This window comes from Dendrobates tinctorius, unplaced genomic scaffold (genome assembly GCF_039654945.1).
Source record: "Dendrobates tinctorius isolate UK_male_01 unplaced genomic scaffold, ASM3965494v1 ptg000151l, whole genome shotgun sequence".
NCBI lineage: Eukaryota > Metazoa > Chordata > Amphibia > Anura > Dendrobatidae > Dendrobates > Dendrobates tinctorius.
The window spans coordinates 12,028,609-12,036,550 of NW_027361818.1; positions in this window are offsets into that span (position 1 = coordinate 12,028,609).

Sequence of the window (7,942 nt, forward strand, 5' to 3'; positions counted from 1 at the left end):
TTGTTTTCAATGTTGGGACAGCAATTTTTGGGGAGCACTATACTCTGGAGAATGATAGATGGGGCCCACCATACACTGGAACATTCCAAAGGTGGACATCAGACACTGGAGCAGCATTTACAGGGCCCATTATACACTAGAGCATTAGAAATGGGGCCCATTATGTTTGGAGCATTATTTGGGCCCATAAGACAGTGGAGCTTCATCCATGGGGACCAACATATACTGTAGCATTATGTGGAGCTCATCATATACTGTTTCAAACATTATATGGGACCAATGATTCTGTATGGAGAAATAGATGGGCCTCGTCATGAGATGTAAAAAGTGAAGTATTTTTCATTGTACTATACCGCTATTTCTCTGCCGTATCGGAGCATGATGAGTTGTGGTATGTGTTAAAGGGGCGCTCTTTCGCCCAGGGCACATGAAAACCTACAGCCAGCCCTCCCCCCCCACAACTTTAGCCAAATAACCCCTATTTTTCAGTGCGTAACTTGTATTATGAAGTTAATTAAGGTTGACAAGCTTAAGTAAGAAGAATTGATGCTTTTGGCATTCAAATGGGCACTGTAGGTGTGTTTCCTGTCCTCCTCTCACTGCCGACTTTTATTCCCCATTGACTTACATTGGGTTTCGTGTTTCGGGATGACCCCGACTTTTCCCTATAATCGGACGATCTTGCTCGACCCGACTTTTGGAAAAGTCGGGTTTCACGAAACGAAACGCGACCCTAAAAAACCAAAAGTCGCTCAACTCTATCTGCAATTACTCAATTTTCTTTATTTTCCAGCAAAAGTTAGAAAACCAGTTTTTGCAGGGTCCACATCACATTTAAAGTGACTTTGAGGGGTCTATGTGACAGAAAATAGCCAAAAGTGGCACCATCTAAAAGCATTAACTCCTCAAAGTCCTCAAAAACCACATTCAACAAGTTTATTAACCCTTCAAGTGCTTCACAGGTATTAAAGCAATGTAGAAGGAAAAAATGAAAAGTTTCCTTTTTTTCCTCAAAAATGTTGGTTTAGCCCCAAAATTTTACTGAAAAATGTTATTAAAAAAAAAATAATTCACCACAAATGAAAGCCTCAGGTTGCCCTGAATAGATATGTGTGACCAAAAGACAACTCAAAAATTATTTAATTTAAATCCATAGGAGGTTGCAACATCCCAAAACCAAAACCAAGACAAAAAGCCTCCCTAAAATATAATATTAAAGCAGCACTCCGCCTTCTCCGCCTCCTCCTCCTATCAAAGCTTTGAACTGTTCCAATATTTATGGCCATAACTGTCTATCACTCTCCCATAATGTCACTTGTCTTATCTATTGCATTTCTTCTGTGCTGTGTTGTGTATAAATATGTGATTCTTCAGATGTTGTATTAGTCAATGCCTGATGAAGAGACCTGAGTAGTCTGGAAAGCTGCAATGTGTTACCATCTTTTCAGTTAGCCATTAAAAGGGATCAACCACTGAGGACTCTCAATCCTGAATATTCTTCCATCTACTGGCTAACACGGTACAAAGATATACATCTTTCCTGTACATAGTACCATGGCATGCTATCACCCTAAAAGATTAACCCTACCTAGCGTGGAGGATGGCACCTCCATAGAATACAACAATGATGCCCCCACTCAACGATTACTGCGCCCTGAAATGTCTCTAAGCTAAGAATTAATTTTAAGTAACCATCCACCATCAGCAGGGACTCTACCGCCAAGGTTTTAAACCATTCCTAAATGTCTTCATCAGGGAACCAAAAAGATGACCCATTGATGGAGCACAGTAGATAGAACCAGTATTCAGACCCTGGATAATATATAAGCCATAATGTAATTCAAATAATGTCATCCATAGTATCCTGTATCTGAATACTGGTTCCATCTACTGTGTTCCATCAATGGGACTTCTTTTTGGTCCCCTGATGAACCTCCTAAACTTGAGGGGAAAAGCACTGGGAATTGGCTTAAAAACGCAGACGGAAGTGTAATACTATATCAGATAAGTACTTGAGATATTTATAATGCCATTGTATTAGTATGTCTTAACCCCTTTCTGTCATGTGACGTACTATCCCATCCATGTGTCCTGGGACTTAATTCCCAGGGACGGGATAGTACGTCACAGCGATAAGCAGCGCCCACGTGGTGAGTGCCGCTGATCGCGGCCGAGTGTCAGCTGATTATCACAGCTGACACCCGACACAATGTGTCAGGGGCGGTCACTGACCGCCCCCGACACGTTAACCCCTTGCACACCGCAATCAAACACGATCGCTGTGTACCGGGGGTTAAACGGAAGTATCGGCAGGGAGGGGGCGCCCTCCATGCTTCCCTGAGCCCCCCACAGCAGCGCAATGTGCAGCGCTGCTGCGGGGGGCTCTTTCCCTGCAGGTCCCCGGATCCAAGATGGCGACGGGGACTTTCGGGGGCCTGCAGGGAGCTGACTTCCTCACTGCCTGCAAAGTGCAGGCATGAGGAAGTCTACAGCAGTGCCTGTGACAGATTGCTGATCTGTCACAGTGATCTGTGATGAGACAGATCAGCGATCTGTCACAGGACAGTGATGTCACACCTGGGACAATGTAATAAAGTTTAAAAAAAATGTAAAAATAATTTTAACCCCTTCACTACCAAGTGTGGTTTAAACGATAACTCCCGGGCCAATTTTTACAATTCTGACCACTGTCCCTTTATGAGGCCATAACTCTGGAACGCCTCCATGGATCCTGATGATTCTGACAATGTTTCCTCGTGACATATTGTACTTCAAGTTAGTGGTAAAATTTTGTTCATATAACTTGCGTTTATTTGTGAAAAAAGCGGAAATTTGGCGAAAATTTTGAAAATTTCACAATTTTCCAACTTTGAATTTTTATGCCCTTAAATCACAGAGATACGGCACACAAAAAAACTTAATAAATAACATTTCCCACATGTTTACTTTACATTAGCACAATTTTGGAACCAAAATGTCTTTTTGCTAGAAAGTTATAAGGGTTAAAAGTTGACCAGCGATTTCTCATTTTTGCAACACCATTTTATTTTTACGGACCACATCACATTTGAAATCACTTTGAAGGGTCTGTATGATAGAAAATACCCAAAAGTGACACCATTCTAAAAACTGCACCCCTCAAGGTGCTCAAAACCACATTCAAGAAGTTTATTAACCCCTTCAGGTACTTCACAGAAATTTTTTGAATATTTAAAAAAAAATGAACATTTAACTTTTTTTCACAAAAAAAATACTTCAGGTTCAATTTTTTTTATTTTACCAAGGGTAACAGGAGAAATTGGACTGCAAAAGTTATTGTGCAATTTGTCCTGAGTACGCTGATACCAGATATGTGGGGGGAGGAACCACTGTTTCAGCGCATAGCAGAGCTCAGAAGAGAAGGAGCGCCGTTTGACTTTTACAATGCAAAATGGGCTGGAATTCAGATCGGACGCCATGTCACGTTTGGAGAGCCCCTGATCTACCTAAACAGTGAAAACCCCCACAAGTGACCCTATTTTGGAAACTAGACCCCCCAAGGAACTTATCTAGATATGTGGTGAGAAATTTGAACCCACAAGGGCTTTACAGAAGTTTATAACGTACAGTGGTACAATTAAAAAATCATATTTTTTCCACAAAATGATCTTTTCACCCCCAATTTTTATTTTCCCAAGGGTAACAGGACCGCAAAAGTTATTGTGCAATTTGTTCTGAGCACGCTGATACCCCACATGTGGGTATAAAAGACTATTTGGGCGCATGGCAGAGCTCGGAAGGGAAGCAGCGCCATTTGACTTTTTTGGCTGGAATTGAGATCGGACACAATGTCGCGTTTGGAAAGCCCCTGATGTACCAAAACAGTGGAAACCCCCCACAAATGACACCATTTTGGAAACTAGACCCCCCAAGGAACTTATCTAGATGTGTGGTGAGAGCTTTGAACCTCCCAGGGCTTCACAGAAGTTTAGAACGCCTGGCCGTGAAAATAAAAAAATCATTTTTTTCCCACAAAAATGATATTTTTGCCCTCAATTTTTTATTTTCCTAAGGGCAACAGAAGAAATAGGACACCAAAAGTTGTTTTGCAAATTATCCTGAGTATGCTGATACCCTATATGAGGGGGGTAAAACACTGTTTGGGCGCATGGCAGAGCTTGGAAGGGAAGGAGCACCAATTGACTTTTCCAACGCAGAATTGGCTGGAATTGAGATCAGACGCCATGTTGCATTTGGAGAGCACCTGATGTGCCCAAACAGTGGAAACCCCCCAATTATAACTCCAACCCTAACCCCAACACACCCCTAACCCTAATCTCAGCCCTAACCCTAACCCTAGCCCTAGCCCTAACCCTAATGGGAAAATGGAAATAAATACTTTTTTTTAATTTTATTATTTTTCCCTAACTAAGGGGGTGATAACGGGGGGTTGATTTACTATTTATGGCGGTTTTTATGTTTGGCGGCTGTCGCACGCTAAAAGACGCTTTTTGTTGTAAAAATAGTTTTTGCATCACCACATATTGAGAGCTATAATTTTTCCATATTTTGACCCACCGAGTCATGTGAGGTCTTATTCTTTGCGGGACGAGTTGACGCTTTTACTGGTACCATTTTCGGGCACGTGACATTTTTTGATCGCTTTTTATTTCATTTTTTGGGACGCAGAATGAACAAAAACCAGCGTTTCATGTATTTCTTTTGGGGGGGTGCGTTTACACCGTTCCGTGTACGGTAAAATTGATAAAGCGGTTTTATTCTTCGGGTCAGTACGGTTACAGTGATACCTCATTTATGTCTTTTTTTATGTTTTGGCGCTTTTATGCAATGAAAACTATTTTATATAAAAAATAATTATTTTTGCATCGCTTTATTCTGCGAGCTATAACTTTTTTATTTTTTCGCTGATGATGCTGTATGGTGGCTTGTGTTTTGCGGGACAAGATGACATTTTCAGAGGTACCATGGATATTTATATGCGCCTTTTTGATTGCGCGTTATTGCACTTTTTGTTCGGCGGTATGATAATAAATTATTATTTTTTGCTTCGTTTTTTATTTTTATTTTTTAAGGGGTTTGCTTAAGGGGTTAACTAATGGGACAGTTTTATAGGGCAGGTCGTTACGGACGCGGCAATACCAAATATGTGTACTTTTATTGTTTTTTTTTTATTTCCAAAAAATGAATTTATTGGGGAATTTTTTTTAAAATTTATTTAGCGATTTTTTAAAATTATTTTTACACTTTTTTTTTATTTTTTACTTTATTACAACGTCCCAGGGGGGACATCACTGTCATGTGACAGATCGCTGATAGGTCACATCACAGATCGCTGTGACAGATCAGCGATCTGTCACAGGCAGTGCCGAAGGCTTCCTTATGCCTGCGCTCTGCGGGCAGTGAGGAAGCCAGCTTCCTGCAGGCCCCCGGAGGTCCCCGCCGACATATTGGATCCGGGGACCTGCAGGAAAGGAGCCCCCCTGCAGAAGCGCTGCACATTGCGCTGCCGTGGGGGGCTCAGGGAAGCACGGAGGGAGCCCCCTCCCTGCCGATGCTTCCCTTTAACCCCCGGTACACTGCGATCGTGTTTGATCGCGGTGTACAAGGGGTTAACATGTCGGGGGGCCCCTGACACATTGTGCCGGGTGTCAGCTATGATAATTAGCTGACACCCGGCCGCGATAAGCGACGCTCACCACGTCGCTATGACGTAATATTCCGTCCATGGTAATGAGGGCCCAGGGCACATGGACGGAATATTACGTCCAATGAAGGAAAGGGGTTAAAAAAATCGCTAAATAAATTAAAAAAAAAAAAATATTCCCTAATAAATTCATTTTTTGGAAATAATAAAAAAAAACAATGAAACTACACATATTTGGTATCACCGCGTCCGTAACGACCCGCCCTATAAAACTGTCCCACTAGTTAACCCCTTTAGCGAACCCCTTAAAAAATACAAAACGAAGCAAAAAATAATGATTTATTATCATACCGCCGAACAAAAAGTGCAATAACACGCGATAAAAAAGACGCATATAAATATGCATGGTACCACTGAAAATGACATCTTGTCCCGCAAAAAACGAGCCATCAAACAGCATCATCAGCGAAAAAATAAAAAAGTTATAGCTCGCAGAATAAAGCAATGCAAAAATAATTATTTTTTATATAAAATTGTTTTCACTGCATAAAAGCGCCAAAACATAAAAAAAGACCTAAATGAGGTATCGCTGTAACCGTACTGACCCGAGGAATAAAACCGCTTTATCAATTTTATCGCAGGCAAAACGGTGTAAACGCACCCCCTTAAAGAAATTCATAAAACACTGGTTTTTGTTCATTCTGCGTCCCAAAAATCGAAATAAAAAGCGATCAAAAAATGTCACATGCCTGAAAATGGTACCAATAAAAACGTCAACTCGTCCCGCAAAAAATAAGACCTTACATGACTCGGTGGGTCAAAATATTGAAAAATTATAGCTTTCAATATGTGGTGATGCAAAAACTATTTTTACAATAAAAAGCGTCTTTTAGCGTGTGACAGCTGCCAAATATAAAAACCGCCATAAATAGTAAATCAAACCCCTCGTTATCACCCCCTTAGGGAAAAATAATAAAATAAAAAAAATGTATTTATTTCCATTTTCCCATTAGGGCTAGGGTTAGGGCTAGGGTTAGGGGTGTGTTGGGGTTAGGGATGTGTTGGGGTAAGGGTTAGGGTTAGGGCTAGGGCTAGGGTTAGGGTTAGGGCTAGGGTTAGGGTTAGGGCTGAGATTAGGGTTAGGGGTGTGTTGGGGTTCGGGTTGGAGTTAGAATTGGGGGTTTCCACTGTTTGGGCACATCAGGGGCTCTCCAAATGCAACATGGCGTCTGATCTCAATTCCAGCCAATTCTGAGTTGAAAAAGTCAAATGGTGCTCCTTCCCTTCCAAGCTCTGCCATGCGCCCAAACAGTGTTTTACCCCCACATGTAGGGTATCAGCATACTTAGGACAAATTGCAAAACAACTTTTAGGGTCCAATTTCTCCTGTTACTCTTAGGAAAATAAAAAATTGGGGGCAAAAATATCATTTTTGTGGAAAAAAATGATTTTTTTATTTTCACGCCTGGGCGTTATAAACTTCTGTGAAGCACTTGGGGGTTCAAATTGCTCACCACACATCTAGATAAGTTCCGTAGGGGGGTCTAGTTTCCAAAATGGGGTCACTTGTGGGGTGTTTCTATAGTTTAGGTACATCAGAGGCTCTCCAAACACACATGACACCCGCAGACCATTCCATCATGGTCTGCATTCCAAAACGTCACTACTTCCCTTCCGAGCCCCGACGTGTGCCCATACAGTAGTTTTCTCCCACATATGGGGTATCAGCGTACTCAGGACAAATTGGACAACAACTTTTGGGGTCCAATTTCTCCTGGTACCCTTGGGAAAATAAAAAAAATGGGGACTAAAAGATCATGTTTGTGGAAAAAATACGATTTTTTTATTTTCACGCCCAGGTGTTATAAACTTCTGTGAAGCCCTTGGGGGTTCAATGTTCTCACCACACATCTAGATAAGTTCCTTGGGGGGTCTAGTTTCCAAAATGGTGTCATTTGTGGGGGGGATTTCCACTGTTTTGGTACATCAGGGGTTTTCCAATCACGACATGGTGTCCGATCTCAATTCCAGCCAAAAAAGTCAAATGGCGCTGCTTCCCTTCTGAGCTCTGCCATGCACCGAAATAGTCATTTACACCCACATATGGGGTATCAGCCTACTGAAGACAAATTGCACAATAACTTTTAGGGTCCTGTAACCCTTGGGAAAATAAAAATTGGGGTGAAAAGATCACTTTTGTAGAAAAAATATGATTTTTTAATTGTACAGCTGTACGTTATAAACTTCTGTGAAGCCCTTGTTGGTTCAAAGTTCTCAACACATATCTAGATAAGTTCC